This window comes from Perca fluviatilis, chromosome 14 (assembly GCF_010015445.1).
Source record: "Perca fluviatilis chromosome 14, GENO_Pfluv_1.0, whole genome shotgun sequence".
NCBI lineage: Eukaryota > Metazoa > Chordata > Actinopteri > Perciformes > Percidae > Perca > Perca fluviatilis.
In genome coordinates, this window is record NC_053125.1 from 26901844 (window position 1) to 26922343 (window position 20500).

General features: G+C 37.7%; 1 pseudogene; it reads right to left on the reverse strand.

The window, feature by feature from the left end:
• Positions 1–429: 429 nt before the first annotated feature.
• On the reverse strand, positions 430–8923 carry LOC120572552 (annotated as a pseudogene).
• Between the last annotated feature and the right edge of the window lie 11577 nt (positions 8924–20500).

Genomic DNA, 20500 nt, shown 5'->3' on the forward strand with positions numbered 1-20500 from the left:
CAGAGAAGTTTAACAAACAAATAAAATACCCATAAACTACACACTGACACTAACTTAGTTTTTAAACCGGCTACAGTTGGGTCATGTCTTAGTTTCAAGAGGAGCAGATCCCATTAGTGGGGCGCATAATGGCTAAAACCCTTTTCACCACACTTGGATTTAACACTGGACACAACTAACTGACGAGTTATGTTAACCCCTGTTATTTCTCACCTCTGACAGCCAGCCAGCTCCGCAGTGACTCTCCAAACTCAGAGATGCTGCACTTGTAAAGTCCTTCGTTAAATTTAGAAACAGCACGGATGGTCATCTCTCCTGTGGAGCTGGTGCCGATGGGGAGGTCATCTTTATAGAACTCTGCGAAGAGGACCGAGGAGGACATCTTCTGTGACTCTGCGCTCTACAGTGCAGAGTCACAGCTTTCCTCCATCACCGGAGAACAGGACTCTCCAGGATCACACCCCCAGCTAGAAAAAAAAAGGATTAAATAACAAAATAAATACCTGTAGGGGGCCCGCAGGAGAAAAGTTCTCTAGTGTTGCTTTAAGGTGCTGTGTGGATGTTTGCACAGGAATAAACTGTGTAAAAAATGTTAATAAAGTATTTCAAACACACCATTAGCAGATGCTTTACAGTAACAAGAGCTACAATAAGTAAAGAAACCAAAGTGTTTTTAAAAAGAATAAGTCATGTTATTTACGCACACCCAAATCATAGGTTTTTTTGTAATTTCTACTGCATGTTTTATTATTTTAATTTCATTTTTTGGGAGGTTTTGGTTGTTTGGCGCCCTTTACTTTTAGTAAAGTTAAAAAAACTCTAATTCATGCTTTTATCACCTCCTGTTTGAAGTGCAATGGAGCCCTTTCTTGGTCTTGTCCCAGCAAAACCCGAGACAGGCTTCAGTATGTCATGTTCCTGAAAGGCACTATTATTATTTACTACAAACTATGTATACTTCTAATCTTCCGCAACATAACAACAATGGAATTTATTTTCACAAACTTTTAATTCAACTTTACTGCATCTCAGAAATTTTACAAAATGAAATACACGTATTTTGGTGTTAATGGGTTATCAACAATTTTTATTTTTTTAAATAAATATGTCCATTACCGGTGATAGTGATATTGACAGTGTTGCTTCTCTCTTCTCCAGTCTCACACCAGTACTCTCCACTGTCTGTTGAATAAACGGGTTTGATGGCGCAGACGGATGCTGGTGTTGTCACCCAGGTACTGACACACTCGCTGACCTTTCCCGTTCCCTTGATCATTCTCATGACAGTCCACCCAGTCGTGGTGTTAAAACCCTCACAGTTAATAGAGATGGAGCTGTATTCAAAGAACTGCAGTTTGGTTCGAACAATCACAGCTTCTAAGACAGAGATACAGAGGATGGATTATATTAACTCATAATACTCTAATAATATTTTGGCAAGATATTCTCACCCTCGGCATAAAAAATATTGTTAAAATAATAAAGTTGAAAGACTAAACTTTGCTTGGAAATTAAGCCAGAGGGCCATGTTATAATACATTAAAAGGCATATTTTTGTGTCAGTATAGATTGACTGACTGCACCTTACCACTTCCCTGAGAATAATTAAGGTCAACTTGTGCAACCAGAAGCATCACTGGAGGGACGAAAAAGAGAACTGAGTATCAGACAGAGATGTCTATATTTGGAATTTTGATGTCTGTAAGTATGTAAAACAATTATTCATATATATATATCTCAACGTAATTCAAACTCTTTAAGTAATAAATAATACAGCCTTTAAACTTGTATTGTTGCTAAATTTCAAATGATGTACTTAGTAATCACACAGTCTGATGCAGAGAGCGTGCGCATCCATGCTGTCTTCCTGCTGACTGTCTGAACATCAGACTGAAAACAGCTGACAAGTAATGTAGGTGAGAACCTCCCCTTCCTGTGTGGCCAATGGATGCTCTTGACACAGAAGTAAGCTACTGCTGAACCTAGAGTGGCCATGTTTTAATATCTGCTCTTAACTCCCTGTTATCAAAAACCCTCTTCTGGCCATAACACATGGTATTGCTGTAAAGTGTTTTATATTTTCTTTCTGTACATACATATTACAAGATGTGGAATCTGGCTGCAGGGATTTTCTCTCATTTGGGCACAAGAGTTTTAAAAGGGTCAAACCACAGACTGTAAAAATGTTATACAATATCATAATTTAATACTTTCATCCAGGAAATGCGTATTTGTTTGTTCCTTGGGGGTGTTTTAATCCAAAACCACAATCTTTTTCCTAAACTTAACTAATCAGTTTGGAGCTGTTGTTGGTTTTCATGGCTAAATGCTAGAGCTTAATCTCTTTTAGCCACAACCCTCTGTACCCCCTGGACAGTGGTTCAGAGTCTGACCAAAGAGTATCTTAAACCACCACATTTTATACAGTTGGCTTCACCTTGCCTTTTAACCCTGACAAGTTAAAGCTATTCTTAGATATGGCATGTGAGATGTCTAACAACACCTAGTGTGCGGTCTTAAAAAATGCGGACCGCTGCTGCTTATTCATCGTTCTGCCTAAAGTCAGCGCAATACGTTCAAACCACTACTTCTGGTTTCATAAGATAAGTGCACATCTTTATACATACTAAGCCACAGGGTTCAATCTGGGGGGACAAGGTATTGCAATATTAGCATAATAAGAAAAATAAAATTACACAGTGGAGCATACTAAACTAAAGACAACAATAATAAATGTAGGCGCTGCAACATTTTTGAAGCGACACAGGCCGCTCGGGACTAAAAATCAGGATAGCTTGGCCTCTACTGTATTGACTTCGACCATCTGTCTCTTTAAGGAAGAGAAATACTAAATCACTGAGTACCCCATTAACAGTTACAGTACTGTGATTTTAGGATGTTAAGCGGGTTTAAATTATATATTGTAATTGTTTCAGACCAAATTAAATCTTTGGGGCTTTATTTTATTTTATCAGATAGACAGGAAAGTGGGAGACACGCAGCAAAGGTTTTTACATGCCATAATACAGGTCAGTAGCTTGTGAATTCTAATTATATTAATGATTTAATACGTATATGTGACATTTTTACAAGCTGCTTCAGTATTTAACCACAGCAGTTCTGTTCTTATAAACAACCACTTCAGATGTGAGGGACAGAAAGGGAAGATAGAAAAATGTGGTTTAACTGTCAGGCTCATAAAAATAGACGCTGATGCTGCGAGAGAGCTTAGAACCACATCTGTTCATTTTTTTGGAAATACTTTGAACAATCATACAGCTGTACTCATTTCAAAATCAATCATTGTATACACAGTTATGGATATTTTATATTTTATTATGAGAATACACAATATAACATTTAAAACAAAGTCCACACATAATACATCCATATGACATTTAAGTCAAAATATTACGGACTTAAACCAGAGTAACTGTGTCCCAGTCAGACTCTGCTCCTAGTGACCTGGGGATATATACACAAACATAATAAAAAATATTGCACAATGAAATATACTACACTCACTTAAAATCTATTTGGGTTCATACAAAATAATTATTGTGCGTTTACTGTAGACTTCTCTGCTCCCTTTCAATGTTACTGATTCTTACCTAATCCATCGTACAATAGAAGGCATATGTATCTGTTGTACGTCGATGACTATAGTCACTGAAAAGCTGGATACTCCTGTTACTGCTTTGGAAACAAGTGATTTGATATAGGCACACTATTTTATGTATTCTTTCACCTAATTTGAACTCAGTGGTTGCTACTTTAGTTTCACCATGGAGGAGATGAGTTGCAGTACAGTACTGTGCACTGAGGGGGGAAATGTTGAGCCATAAAACTTGACGCAAACACAAAGTACAGGTAACGCAAACCTTTTAACTATTCCGTTTGAGAATAGAACGATTTTAAGAATAGATGAAATGTGGTAAACAAAAATTATCTTTGTCTGTCTTTTGCTAAAACAATTTCTATAATGAAAATAATCTACCAATATATACATGGTTTGTGTTCTTCACCCCGTTTCGGTTTTACCTGAGTGACATCTTGGCATTGACTTCTTTGACAAAAAGCAGACTAACACTTTAGTACAAAAGAGAAAACAGTCAGAGGCGTTTTATTTATGGCCCCGTCTTGTTTTGCTGTTGGTATCATTGTTGTATATCTGCAGTTTTCCTTCTTTGGAAACAAATGCACAAAGGCTGTATGTTGGAAATTGGATTTACTTAGTAAGTAATCAGTAACTAACATTTGAATAAAATAATGAATGAGTAGGTTCTATAAAGGACATGGCCTTTGCCTTGTACTGTCTCTAAACTTTTTTTTAAAACAGTTTCCCTCCTGTTTATACACAGATAACATGCACGTTGATTATGAAACTCAACTTGGAACTGGAGAAATGGATCAGCTCGTGCGCAGTCAGTCCAAAAATCAATAATTTGGATGAGGAAATGTTACAAGAAAATGAGAAAGAACAGGGAGCTGTGATGTGATTTATTTAGTTGTATTTATTCAGTAGTGATGCAACAGAAGAAAGAACAGAAGAAAGGCCATCTACCGATAGTTAATCATAAGGATTCACAGTGCTACATGTATGCTTTGTCTATGTAAGATTTATAATATCATTCCAACAACTATTTTAATAGCTTAGTATTCTATGCAAAAATGTATGTATAAAGGTATAGGGGCCACCCAACGCGCTTATTGTAGGCCCAGTTTAATATGCAGCATTTTATACAATATATGTTGTAGAGGGTCCCTGCCCCATCTTTCTTCCAGTTAAGGGGTCCTTGGCTTAAAAACGTTTTAGACCCCTGACCTAAAGGATGAAAAATGCCCAAAACTGTGACTCTGTACCTACAGTTTTTTGGTTTCTCATCCCGTCTTGTCCTGCTGCTACTAAAACACTGCTGTACAGGTTAATTCACCCATGAGACCGGGTTTGTGCCCCCGGGTGTCAATTAAATGTCCATATTTTAACCTCACCCACGATATTTTATTAAGTGGTTTCAACCTGCATGTTCGTAAATGACACAAAGGGGTTCCGGAACCAGAGTGTTAAAATGTGATGCCAAGGGTCCTGACCAAGCAAATATCAGACAATTTTATTTCATTAGAGGCCGTCTTTAACTGACTAAGTGCAGCATGTGTGAATAAATAATCCTCAACAATTTATGATATATTATATCAGTATTTACTGAGTTGTTCTGTGTCCTTTAGATTAGAGTAAATAACACATTTTGGTTGTAAAATCTCCCACATAATCACTTCACTCAGAAACAGAAAAGGAAAAGTAATTAACACAAGGAATTTGCCTTGTTGGTTGGTGCTTAATAAACAAACATATTGCACATTGAGATGAAATAAACAACAAATACAGAAATACATATATACAAATTAGCTGTTTAGAAAAAGAAAGAAAATAGAGGCTGAATGGATTGAGTGCATACTGTGCAAAATATATATCTAGTATGTGCAATGGTGTATAGTCCAGGATGTAGGTTAATGCAAAGTGTAGTGACTAGTGTTGTAGGGGTCAGCAGGGTTTCCTCCCAACACTTCCAAGTCAACGGATAATAAAATCATTACAGTTTCAGTTGTTGTTTTTTAGCTGAAATATGCAATTGAAATATGTTGTTGATATACAGATTGGTTTTGTTGATATACAGTTGATATACATTGGTTTTGTCTTTTTATAATAGCTCAACATGTCGCCTTTTAAGTTTTGTGATGTTTTGATAAATAACTTTTGCCTCTTGGGTTAAATTTTGTATTTTGTGATTTTAATCTTTTTATTAATCAGTCAATGTCATGTTTTTACTGAGACCCTGACTGAAAATGTTGTATGTGTGCGGTAATAAATAAACCATATTTTGTAAAGAAATGAATGAATAAACCTTTTATTGTGAATGCTGTGCAGAATATAAACCTTTCTTCGAGGCATCATAGCTACCATTGTCATTTCTTTATTTTAAAAACAAACCGTAAAATACAGTAAACTGTAGACGCGGCCCTGAAAAATGTTGCAAAATGAATCAATTCATCCTGGAAGATGATGGTGTTTGCTGGACTCAGCTGAGCTGTGATGAAAATGTTACCAGAGGAAAAGGGCATCCCAGCTAAATGCCCACAATTCATGAAATTTGATAGATTGTGGGTAATGTGCTATACGCACTTTGGTCAGCACGGGCTGTTTTTAAATGTGCTATAGAAATAAACTTTACTTACTTATACTTTATATGACATCCAATTCGAGACACGCCAACAAAGGCACAGGGGAAGGACGGGTCACATGACACTTAAGTTTAGCGGTCTTTACAATTACATTTAGCCTTGTTTTTTATTCCCAAACATCCAACCAGTTTATAGCTTATGTGTACATGGTTCGTGAGAACAGCTTTCTACAAGCTTTTTTTTTGTGTTTGGGTGTCTAAGAAGCTTAAATTATCACCAGCATCAGTAATGTTTAAAATTATAGCGAGATATAAAGCAGGCCTTTTGAAAAGTAGTAAGCGTTCATCTGTGGTTGCTGTATGAACGTTTTCTGCTTTGTCAGTCTGATAATAACCACACCAAGTGGTAACAGAACTGTGAAACCTTTTCTAGTCAATCTAAATAAGGCTGCCACATTTGTTTGTGTTGCTCAAAGCTGTACTAAACTTTTGCAGCTAAACTGTGCAGAAACAAACAGCATAAAAGCACATAAGATGACTTTTTTCTTAATTGTACTCTTCTAATCTACTCACATACAGGATGGAGAGATTGAAGTATGATGGTACATAAAATACTTTATCTTATTGACCAAGGTCATTCATTAAACTCTGTACTGCGGTATTCTCTGTCGTTTACTCTTTGTTCCATCTGGCAGTTACTTTCACATTTACAGTTAGAGGGAATCAGTTGCTTTTGTGTGACTGAGTTTCCCAGAGTGCAGCAGTCCCACCGCAGCAGCAGTAGCAGAGCCACCATTAAAATGGTGAAAACAGTCCTTAAGATGAGGTAAATATGACAGGAGCAATGTGAGGAGGGATGAGTCTCTCTGTGAAGCTGCAAAGACAGAGAAAACAGGTGTTTCAATGCATTATGTGCTTGATAGGATACATAAGGTGAGGCAAATTCATTTATATAGAATCATATAGAGATGCTTGTTGAATCCGTGACTTCTTTTAAATCACTTCTTAAAAACACTTATAGACCACCAATGGGCAACAAAATGAAACACTGGGCTGGCTTTCTGGATAAATGGCATCACAAATTGAGGAATTTGGAATGTGGGCAAGGTGTTTGTAGGCAGTTGAGACAAAAATTCCGGCTCTATGGGAGAGAAAGCTCCATTTGGAGTGTAATGTGTTTTCGTTATACTTTATACATCGTAATCATACACAAAAAAATAAACACTAAAAGACGGGAATAATCCCCAAAAAAAGCATAATAGGCATTCTTGAATTTGAACACCATTCTTCTACCATTATATAACTTTAAAGCTACAATGTATAAAAAACTTGTCACAGCATATTCCTCTATCACAGGAAGGACAGGAGTCTCCAACATCACAGAACCACCTAAACAGTTAATATTATAAATATTTTGAATGACATGGTTATTAAAGATAAACAGCCATGAACAACTAAAATGAGTGTTAATCAATGGCAGAAAGGAATCAACTGAGATATACAGTATCATTTCATTTTGAGGTCTTGCAAGCTTGATCTTTCAACAAACGGATACATTTTTGAAAAACTGGTTCTCACCTCTGACAGACAGCCAGCTCTCTGGTGATTCTCCAGCTCCAGAGATGCTGCACTTGTAGAGTCCTTCATCAGACTTGGAAACATTGTTGATGTTGAAGTCTCCTTTATATCCAGTTGAACTGAGGAGGCCATCTTTATAGAAATCAGCTGGGAGGTTGGTGACAGACATTTTGTTTCTGCAGGACAGACTCACACTTTCTCCCCTCAATCACAGGAACCGTGGGACTCTGAAGGATCACATCACCAGCTAAACAAAAGAAACATCATTACAATTTTCCTCATTGGATTGCAAGGGTTTCTGGGTTTCTTGAGGATGTTCTTGCCAATTTTCACAGGTCATATGTAGAAAACACATTCAGAGGCCAATATTTCAAGGTGTATACATTAGACTTTATCACTTAGCTTCTTTTTAAACCGCAGCTGTTATGTCAGACAGAATTTACTTGCATATGCCCAAAATATCCTCAAAATGTAGTATTGTTGAGATGCCGACCTTTCTGAAAAATAAAAGGGGCATGTTTTGGCATCTAAAATCTCTCTTTAGTAGTGGATAAATACCAGTGATGGTAATGTTGAGCGCTTGTTTTCGCCCTCTTTATTTTCACACCAGTATTCTCCACTGTCTGATGTAAAGGCAATTTCAATGGTAATGGTTCCTGTTGTTTCCCATTGGGTAGTATTTGTTGGAACTTCTTTCAGCTTCCTCATCACTCTCCATTCAGATGGGTAATCCAACTCCCCACTACACCCCACAGAGATGGATTCATATTCAAAAACTGCAGTTTGTTGGGAGTAATATGAGGAAAAGCTGCATCTGTGACAGAGAGAAAGGGAGTTACAGAAGAGGCATTTTACCAAACCTGTTACTTAAAAAAATGAACATGCATACAAAATTATTAATACTGTACTTCATAATTAAAATTAGTTGATACACTTATGCATTCTAACTGACAGCAGGTGACAAATGTATTATTTGATCAAATTACTGCTTACATAAAGAATGAAGCAATCCTATTATGCAATTTACAGGCAAATAAATTGGTAATTAATTAATTAAATTAAACAATTGTAAAAATGATTTTGTTTATACATGCTAATTGCTACTTACCAGCTTTCTTAGCATTGCAGTTCTGAACTTGTACAGCAAGTAGCAGCAACACATCCATCACTAGAAATACAAATATTAGAGCTTTATACCAGATACAGATGTATGTATGTTTCTTGAAAAGCTAAATACACATGATTGGAGGAACACTGTTGTATTACATCCTTCATCGAAGTGCTGTGATGCCTAACATATGTACTCTTGTGATTTCTTTACTCTTGAAAATAAATGTCATATTCAGCTATACTTTTAAGGTAGTTTTAAAACAAACACACCGGTTGTTAAAGGATTGACTTATTAGTATTTTTATTGATTGATTGAATTGACTAATATATCTATAGCTATATATCAAGTTCAGATATAACTAAAATCAAACCTCTCTAATATCAAGCAATTTTTTTTGTTCAATAATAAACATGTACCTGCTTTGCTGTCCATCTCTTTACATGATTAGTCTTCACTTGAAGAAGGTAATATTTTTACGTAGGAATTTGTTTCGGTTCTAAATTTCCTAATTTTCTCTCCTTATGTCCAACATTGAATATCATTAATAAAATAGGCATGTATGTAATACTTTATTATATTACATGATCATATTGTTCAATTAGTTTTTACTCGCCACAGCTTTTATATTTAGTAATTTTCCATGATAAATAAAATGCAATTATATTACTGTAATAATAATACATTTTATTTGGAGGCTTCAAAACACCCAAGGTCATCTTACATTAGATAAATACACAATAAAACAACAAGACAGGCAATGACAAAGAAAAGACATGACGGAGCATGAGAAAAAGTGTGACACAAGTTAAGAAATTTACACACATTATAAGTTATTGTGAGTAAGCCAGATTAAAAGCTTTGATATGCATAATATATCAGAACAACATAAAATATATTTTAGATTTTAAATATATTTGTCTTACATGTATTTAATTTCATGTTATTTTACGTGTTTGGCAACTTAACATAAATATGAAAATATATATGATAATAACTATAACAGGATATAACATGTAACTATTATATTATATTACTCACACTGTCTGAAGTAGAGAGCTGTAACCTCCATGATGTCTTGCTGCTGACTGTCTGAGTATCTAGACAGAATACAACTAAAAAGGTATGTAGCTAAGACCCTCCCATTCCTGTTGAGCTTCTAGAAAAGTTTCCACAGCACATACAATGTCTTTCAGAGAGTTCTCTAATTGATCTAAAAGACAACAGAGGATATTATTGACAACGTTGCTGTATGGGCAGAGAAGGACATACAAAAAAAAGTTGATTAAGTCAGACTCAATCAATCAGACTATACTTTTATATATTATAAACTTTTTCTTACATACTCAAACACACACACCCACACATAAAATACAATTCAATTTTATTTATAGTATCACATCATAATAGAGTTATCTCGAGACATTTTTCTCGGCAGACCCAGACTACTGGTGGCGGTGTGCCCGGACGGGGCCGGTTAGGGGTGATGAAGAGTGGCAAATAATGTCACATTAAAGATAATGGAACAGTGACTTCAAGGTAGTCATGGAAGTTCAAGTCATAGCAGGGCACATCGTGTCCATACTGAGTAGTGCAGTCTCCGACGCGATCCTGACTACTCTGTGCGTATGAACATCACAGCAGGGTGTTGCGTGGATGTAACGGGCACTGCAGGAGGCATGTGTGGATGCGCGGCGGGCGAGCAGGACGGAGCCGGCATTGCAGGGAAAGAACAAACATAAGGATTTCGGGGAGTAAACTCCCCAGAGCTAGGTTACCAACAAGCAGTTCTGGGACAGGATGCATACACAAAGGAAACAAGTGAAAACAGAGATGAGAGAGCAGCTCGTGTGTCATTGGAAGGAAGGAACTTCCCGCAGTGTCTAGAATTATAATAGCATAACTAAGAAAGGCAGGTTAGCTTAGATACAGATAAATAAAGTAGAATAAAAACAACTAATTAAATCAATTATAAAACCAACTAAAACAAACAGACTGCAAATCTGATAAATAACTATGGCTAAGACTATTAAGAGCTTAATAAACCAATAAAAGGACCTTACAATCTAACAGATTAATATCCTGAAATGTTAACCATGTCAGAATATCACATCTATAGACTTGCAGATAGTGAGCTTTAAGGTAATGATCCCTGAAGATCTGCTCTGCTGAAGAACTAACATCACTCAGTAACAATGAATGACTGTGAATGTTTATGAAATGATGTGTCGACCTACAAGGCAACATTGCTTTCACAAGCGACATAGTTGCTGCAGTGTTGTATGGTATGTACTTGCAATCAATGATTGAAACACATATACAGTCAGTTCTTCAAGAGAATGATGAATTAGTCTGATTCTGCCCTCTGCATTAAATCAGCTCCCTGTCACACATGTGAAACATTTCCTTCCTCTCAATTGCCCCAAGATGAAGAAAAATGTTACTCAGTCGATAATATCTTGGTGCAGTGAATGTAGTTGATCACAATTTTCTTTGCCAGTGGTAACCCACATTTCCTAAGGTCACTTCTTAAAAACTGCACAGTTTTTATCGAAATTAACAACCATTATTCTATCTATTGATTAATCAATCCTAAATCCACCAGTGCAACCAAAACACTTGATAACACACATTACATTGCAGGAGCAACTCTTTTACCACAGCACTGATATTTTTCTCCTAACAGTAACACTTTGTCACGGCAAACACACAAACACACAAAACGCTTTTGTAATAACCGGCAGCATCACAATATAACTTTTGTGTTTGAGGTACATTTTAGTAACCTGACTGCTTTGCAATTGCTCGGCATATCCATCCGGGAACTTTCCGTTGGAGAACTTTTGGGAAGGGCGGAAATTCTGGTTAGCTGATTGGATAAACCATCTGTCTATCACCACCTATGTTGGTGATAGACGGGCCAAATCAACCAATCAGATCCACGAAGCGTATGAAAATACAACCACAAGCCCGCCCCTGCTGCTGCAGGCAAAGCATAGCTCGTTAGCTCAGCATGCAAGCAACATGTTGGTAAAGGATATTTGCCGTTTGTGTAACGAGAATTTAGGAATAAAAGGCACCATTTCAGGTTCTCCGGACCATATTCCAGAAGAAGGATCCAAGAGAAAAAAGCATTAGCGGGCGCTAACAGAATTAGGGCTACCGCTGTCTGAAAATACTGGTTAGCTGATTGGATAAACCATCTGTCTATCACCACCTAATCCGCCTCAAAACCAATGCTGATTGGCCTGGTCGGTTGGCTAACGGCTCCAAATTTCTCTACCTTAAGATGCCAGACTGATCTGCGCGAGGGTGGAAACCTGGGAGCTCGCGAGATCAGGACGGTCTCACGAGGCTAACATTTTAGCATTTTAGCATGAACCAAGACTAGATTACAACAAAAATAAGGGCACTTATTGCATGGATTGTGCTACATTACAGTATGCCATGGAAATGAATCAGTAATGCTGCAATATGCTTAAAAAAACTTTACAGTTTGTTGTTTTGTTTTTTACTATTGGTAAATCGCATTTCTCAATGTCATGGACAGGGGGCAGAACTCCGAATGGAGTAGGTGTTAAATAATCTTATTTTTTTGCTAGTGGGGGTGGCTGGGGTCCGAAGATGACTGGACTGGCAGAAGGGGTACTTTGTCCAAAGATGGCTGGGCGGCAAGGCAAGGCAGCTTTATTTGTATAGCACATTTCAGCAACAGGGCAATTCAAAGTGCTTTACAAAAAACATTAAAGAGCAGTTAGAAAACAATTAAAAACAATTTAAAAACATTAAAAACACAAAAAAAAAAATTAAGACTTGGTGTTTTCGTTACCCATTACAAGATTGCAGTAGTTCTACTTTTCACTACGATGTAGCCGTCACTATAAAGCTTAGTTTAATCTCAGTACCTTGCTAAATCCGGGACAGTTCACAGTTCTTATTAACCTAGTTCACTGACTAAATCTGACCAGCTCACCGACGTGGTCCTTGTATGGATAATCTATTGTCACACCTGTGTTGGAGAGGTAATAATAGACATATGTCTGTTATCTGCCGGTCCATATTTCTCCATAATTTCTCTGACCACAGGTCCTTTTGGCTCAAAGTGACTTGGTGTTTTCGTTACCCATTACAAGATTGCAGTAGTTCTACTTTTCACTCACGATGTAGCCGTCACTACAAAGCTTAGTTTAATCTCGGTAAACCTTGCTAAATCCGGGACAGTTCACAGTCTGTCTCTTCATAAGTTCACAGAAATATCTGGCAAGTTCACCCGACGTTGTCCTTCTTATTGACCTAGTTCACAGACTAAATCTGACCAGTTCACAGACGTGGTCCTTGTATGGATAATCTATTGTCACACCCGTGTTTTTGAGTTCTAATCTATGTCACACTCACGTTGGAGAAATTCTCAGAAATATGACCATTATCTGTTCAAAAATACCACTACCAAAAAAAAAAAGAATAATACAATTGTTGTATAATAAGTGCAGTATAATAACTGAGAGAAAAGTTCTAGTGCAGTATAAGAAATTAAACATTAAAGAGCAGTTATCGAGTGTCATCAATGCAACTTCAGTATAACAAATGAACAGTTATTTAAAGGCAACTAAAGAAAGGTAAAAAAAATTAAAAAGTGTCTTAAAAAATAATTTTTTTTTTTTTTTTAAAAAAAGGGGTTTTTGTGGGGACCTGCAGTTTTCTGGGAGTTTGTTCCAGATATGTGGAGCATAAAAACTGAACGCTTTCCCCTGTTTAGTTCTGACTCTGACGACAAGAAATAGACCTGCCCAAGACGACCTGAGAGGTCTGGGTGGGTCATAGTGTAGTAGCAGATCAGAAATGTATTTTGGCCCTGAACCGTTAGTGATTTATAAACCAGAAAAATATTATTTTGAAATCGATTCTTTGAGGCACTGGAAGCCAGTGTAGAGACTTCAGTACTGGAGTGATGTGATTCTCTTTCTTGGTCTTAAGCCTGGCTCACACTACAGGAGTTTTAAATCCTAACCGATTTTGAAATCTGGTTGCAGCACACAATTTGAGGAGAATCTTTGCAGATTTTCTTCCCTCAAATCTTAAACATGTTCACACTACAAGATTTGAAAATAGTGGGGCATCACACACTACAAGATATTCTTAAGATTATCTTACCAGATTTAGCACCTCACGTGACGTGTTCTCATGGGGAAGAGCATGTAAACAAACATGGATGCTGTGTCACGGCAACTTGCTGTAGTTACTTCTTTGTACCAATAAAAACGAAAGTAAAGAAAACGAACGTGGACGAAAATGGTTGGGGAGACGGGGTCACCATGGATTGTCTGTTCTTCAGCAAGAACTAGAGGTATACTTTTTTTAACTGTTTTGTATTAACGTAGTGCGTAGCAAGGGCTAGCTGTTTACAGTTGTTTGGCAACATGTTAGCACTTGTTTATAGCGCTTAACGTACCGTACACTGATACAGCGTAGAACTGTTTTAGTTAAATTTAAATCAAATAGGTGTTATTGTACTCCAACATAGTAGCATGAAATGTAGCAACCTTATGCAACAGGTCTGGCCACCAGGAATGTGTAACAGTGGTGATCAGCAAACGGTAATTTGGCAAATTCACTGAATGGTGAAATGTACATAACGCGACCCGTTGCCTACCTAACATTAAATCAGTTGGTTTGTGCTCTCAATTCTCAATTTCTCTCAGATTGTTACTGTATCCTATTGATTTTTTTTTTTATCAGTTGATATTATGGACTCTATACATGACACTGTACATGTTTAAAGGAATCTTAACCGTTAAACTGTGAAAAGCTAACATTAACATTAATTACAGAGCATTAACCATACTGAATGAAATTGAATAGGCTAAAAATGATTATACAAACAGATTGTTAACAATGTGAATAGGAACCAAAGCAAACTGTCTGCTGTTTAATGATAGAAGATTAAGATTAAGATTAAGATTCAAATTAATTAATGATGGTTCACAGCAAGTGTAGTGCTAGTTATCCATGATATAGATGTTTTGTTTAGAGGTTTTTTTTTGCTCTAGTGTTACTCAAATGTGGAACATATATATTTATACTCATTAAGGGTTAAGCTTGTTTAATGTGATTTTTATTTTTTTGTATAGTTGGAGGACAGATCAGGCTTCAAAGAGCTGTTGCGGTGACATCAGATTAATTTGAAATCCTGCTAGGGAGGAGTAGAACCACTGATCACCAGGCAGGATACCAAGATGACGCGGACAATTGCCCGCCGGAGAGGCTCTCCTTGACCCTCAGATTCTTGGCAACAGGTTTGTATTTATAACAAATGTACAGGTTGTCTCTTGTGTTTTCAGTTTACAGTAATTAGGGCCCAAGCTGAAAGCGCTCCGCGTTGAACTGCATTGGCCACCAAAACAGCACACATGATGTCAATAAACATTGAGGATGCTAAATTGTGCTTGGATATTGGATAGCTCAAATGGTGTTGTCATGGAGTGAGATTAACTTAATGACAAAAACAGGAAAACATACAAATACTTTAAATAGTCTACTTACATTTACCATTTTAAACCTGTGATATTTTCAAATATCGGATTTATTTATGAAATGAATTGCACTATATTTTAATTAAATAATATTTTTGTTTCTGTTGGAGGTGAAACCTACAAATCATTGAGTTTCCAGTAACGAATTGGTGCCAATACTGTATCTGATATAGTGAAGGACACATGTGCAGCACTACATCAGGTCTTGAAAGATGATTTTCTAAAGGTTAGAATTCCCTAATATTTTATTATTAGTATCACAATAACAAACATTATGACATACAGTATTTACAAATATGAAGACAACCAACATAGTTCAAAAATTACAAACTGAAAGAGGAGAAAATACAAACATAACAGAATGTATAGATGTGGTGGGCATAAGGTTTAACTTCATTGGATTTAGAAATTCAGTATAGGTGGGGTTGAGATTCAATAGTTAATCTATTCTCAGAAATCTCTCACCTTGTAAATAAATCTCTCACCTTGTAAATAAATATCATTCTGCTCTTATTTTGCAGACACCAAAATCAGAGGACGAATGGCGAGCAATTGCCAAGAACTTTGTGGAAAAATGGGTAAGGGCGAGCACATCTACATTCAGCCCCCAGCCCACAGTGGGAGCATGTGGCACAATTATAAGAACAGATTTTCTGTTCTTATGATGGCAGCTGTTTATGCAAATTATACGTTTATTTATATCAGTGTTGGCACACAGGGCAGGGTCTCAGATGCTGGTCTCTTTGCCAATTCTGACCTGAGGAAAGCGCTGGACATGGGGCTCCTAAATGTTCCTCCTCCAGAAGAGCTCCCTAGGTCAGATGTTTTTCTGCCCTATATGTTTGTGGGGGATGAGGCTTACCCACTAAGAACAGATCTGATGAAGCCCTAGCCTTTCAGGCAGCTGGACCACAACCAAAGGGTCTACAACTACCGGCTGTCACGGGCACGCAGAGTTGTAGAAAATGCCTTTGGCATTCTCGCCAATAGGTTTCGAGTTTTCCGCTCCACAATTCTCCTTCACCCAGACAGTGTTACAAAGATCACCCTGGCTTCAGCATGCCTCCACAACTTCCTTTGTGAATGCCGTTCTGAGGCCTACATGCCACCAGCACTGGCAGACTGGGAGGATGCAGACCACAGAGTCAACAAAGGAGCATGGAGGAGAGATGGCCTGGGGGCCATGCAGAATGCGCAGCTGGAAGGGCACGAAACCCCACCCTCACTGCTAAGCAGCAATGTGATGTCCTGAAGGATTATTTTACGTCACCTGCTGGCCAGGTGCCATGGCAAGAAGACTACGTTTAGAAAAGTGATAAACATAAGCGTTAGATAGGTGTAGCACAGCAATGTACATAGTTAGAAGATTACATAATTTTAATATTTTTATGGTATTTGTTTGTTCTGCTGAAAAATGCTTTATTTGATTCTGCTCCCATATATTTATGAAATTTAAAATGTTATTTAAAAACAAATTATAATTTAAACACAGCATGTCTATTTGCTATTATTAAAATAAAGACAGTATTCCTGATCACATTTTAGTTCTTTATTCAATTATTTTCAGCATACAAAAGTATTAAACTGCCAACTCAACATTTTAAAATATTAATTAATTCATACAACTGTCAAAAGCTTTCACTTTGAAATACACATATCTTACATTAACTTCAAATACACATATCTTACATTATCTTCATGCACATCTCTTACAGTAACTTTAAACCTTTTCTTTTTTTTAATTTTTCTTTTTATTTTTATTTTTTATACATTTTTTTTATTATTTTTAATTACACATTTTTTTTTGTAACTTCAAATGTACATATTGAAGTTGTGTGCATGTGTGATGCACTTTGTGTATATCATACTGCATATTTTATCTGCAACTACTCATCCATATCTTCTAATAACCTGAAATAGTTTCAAGGCTGAGCAGGACCCTGAGGAGGCAGGAGCTGATGTTAGTGTTGATGTTGTGGCTGTGTGTATGAAGGGGTTGAGGAGAGCATGTGTGTATGTAGCTGGTGGAATGTGTGAAGATGGTGATGGAGTGGACTGGTCAGCCTCCTGTGCCTCAAACAAAATATTAATTTTTTTTTCTTTGCCTTGGTCTGTATGCTTACATTTTTTCTTAATTTAAGTTCGACAGCAACTTGATTTCCAAAGGAACTGTAAGGATCTGGAGTGGCAAGAACTGAAGTGACTTGCTGTAACAAATTAAGTTTCTGTCGCTCCAACAGAATCTCCGAGAAGTTTCGATCCGATTTGTGAGTGGGAAGAGAGGTGGTGAGTTCTTCACCCCTTTGTTGGGTAGAGGGATGTGGTGCTGTGGTTAATGAGATAAAAATTAAAGTAAGAGATATCTCCAGAACATGTAAAAGAATAATATGTAAAGAATAATTAATAAAATCAATAATTTGAATAAAGACATTTTTATAAACATTGACCATTTTTGGACACACAAGTTAGGAAAATGTCACTGCTTGATCTGTTTTGTGCAAACTTGAAAATAGGACACCTGGCACACTGGACGACTAAACAACTAATCTGTCAACAGTTTTTCAGCATTTAATTAGTCTTTACATCTACAATTGTTATTTTACCTGGTGCCTCGGATGTATTTATAATGTCCTCATCGCTGGTGGGGTCATCCATGTCCTGCCCGTCAATCAAATGTGTCAATCACACACACACACATATATATATATATATATATATATATATATATATATATATATATATATATATACACACACACACTGTATTGTCCCAAATAATTATACACGATGCAAATATCTACATTACTACAATATGCCTGTCTGTAATACTGCTCTGCTTACACTGGTCTCACTGGGGCGTTGGGCAACATGTTTTTGAGGAACTCCAAATTCCTCAACAGCCAAGCCTGCTTATGAGTGAGCCCTTTCTCCCCACTCCCACTTGGTTTGGGTTTGAGAAGCTTGGTGTATTGTGTCCGTAACGTTGTTGCTCTTGTTTTCACCTCCTCCACTGAAAAATATACACTGACATACACTGTTTCCTCTCTAAATTCAGCTGCACTAATATCATTAAATATTAGTAATATTATTCAAACAAACTATGTGCAATGCATCTTTTGTTAGACCTGAATGTAGCAGATGATCATTGACCTAGATCTAATGTTTACATTTGCTAGCTAGTGCGCTAGCAACTTTGTACACTCACCCGGTAGGTCCAAATCTTTAGCGATCTCTCCCCAGCTCTTTTCTTTCTCATTCCGATTATGGTATTCTTTAGCTGAGACATTAAAAAGGCACTTGTATGGTTGCCACATCTCCACCATCCTTTCTTCCAGGTGTTGTCCGCGCGAAAACCCAAAACAAAGAAATGGCAGAATCTATGTAATTTCTTGCTTTACAACATATATAACGTTGTCAGTATAACAGAATAACCATATAATCACTTAGATAGATGTGTTTTGAAAAGCAAACTATATCATTGCTTAGAGTGTGTGTGTTGAAACCCCCCCAAAAAATAACATATATTTTGCTCATATATTATTCTGTCTTTTGCTTACATACTGATCTGTTTTTGCATTTTATGACAGAAAGTGCTCTCATTGAGAAAATGTGAAGAGTGTAGGTAAGCACCTAGACAGATAAGAGGAGCACAGGCAGGAGCTGCGGCCTTGACAAGTGCATGCAGCTGTGTGTGTGTGCGTCTTGAAGGCACATGTGTGGCCATACACAGCACACGAGCTGAAGAGTTCATGAGGTTCATTACTGTAACGTAATTTGTGAAGTGTTTCCTACATTACCTTACAAGGATAGGGAAGTACATATAGTACGTCCCTTTTGATAACTTTGGGAGGAGTAAAATGTTTTTTGTGTATAAATATGAGTGTTTTGCCGAGTAGCAGCCCCTTTTTGGGTGCCTTTTGGCCCCTTTTTCCCTTTTGGGGCCCTTTTGGGCTTCCTTCGGGCTCTTTTACCCGAGTGCTTTACGTGGCATCGGGATGCCATGAAGCCTTCTCCATCTACCCTTGCACTTTCTGTTGCATTGGGGAAGATTCATTATGCCTCTCCCAGCCGGAGAGGGGTTCCCTTGCTTCGCTGAGTGTAAGGGAGGAAAGGAAAAGAAAAAAGACTATCTCTGAGAAGCGGCTTCGAATACCTCTGTTATACAGAGGCCAAAAGTGCTCTTCTCTCTTAGCTTGCCCAGACGCTCTCTTCGCTGCATTTTGGGGAAGATTTATTTGCCCTCTTTGACACTAGAGAGGAGATTACCTGCACTTTTATGAGTGTGGGAGACACAGAGCCAGAAGGAAAAGAGAAGCAGCTTTAAATACCTCTGTTAGAGCGGAGGGTTTATCTTTATTTTTAGTTTTATTTTGTTGAGGACCACTTGCTTTCAATTTCTGCTTTTGTCACAAAATAATAAAAATCACCTGGTCCGACTTTGGACTAGGGGAGCCATTCTTTGCCAGTTCTTTATTTTCTCTGGGATCGTCTCGCCCGGCTGTCAAGCGGGAGGGCTCGGGCGACCAAGAAGGGCAGAGGCGGTCCTTGAGAAGGAAGGGACCTCCGTGATCCTGGGAGGACGGCTAACGCCAGTGTGTACTAAGAAAAAATCATTGGTTTTAAAGATCCCTCGGGCAGTGCTTGTCATATACAGGGGGATAAGAGCCCGTGTTTTTGGGGAACGTCTGGTGTAGTGTGTATCTAAACTCTTGTCACGCCTCCGGGTTCCCTGATTCGGGCGAGGGCTTCTCCTTAGACGGAGAGCGTGTGTCTCTATAAACTAAATTAATCAGGGAAGCGTCAAAAGCAACTCCTTTTTAGTATAGGTCAAAACATCCTCCCCGCTGAGGGGCAACTGGCGTTCGTCCGTACGGCAAAAGAGGGCACAGTAGGGCCGGGGTTTGCTGAGGGGAAGGCAATAAAAGGGGTTGGCTCGGCCACAGCGAAGCGACATGCACCTCCAGTGAACTACCACACCGGGTCGACACAGGTCAGTTGTCCACTGACAGCAGCAGAAGGGGGTACTGGGTCCGAAGAAGGCTGGGCTGGCAGAGGTGGATTCTGAAGGTGGATAATTCTAGTATTTCTACTAGGACAGAAATCTTC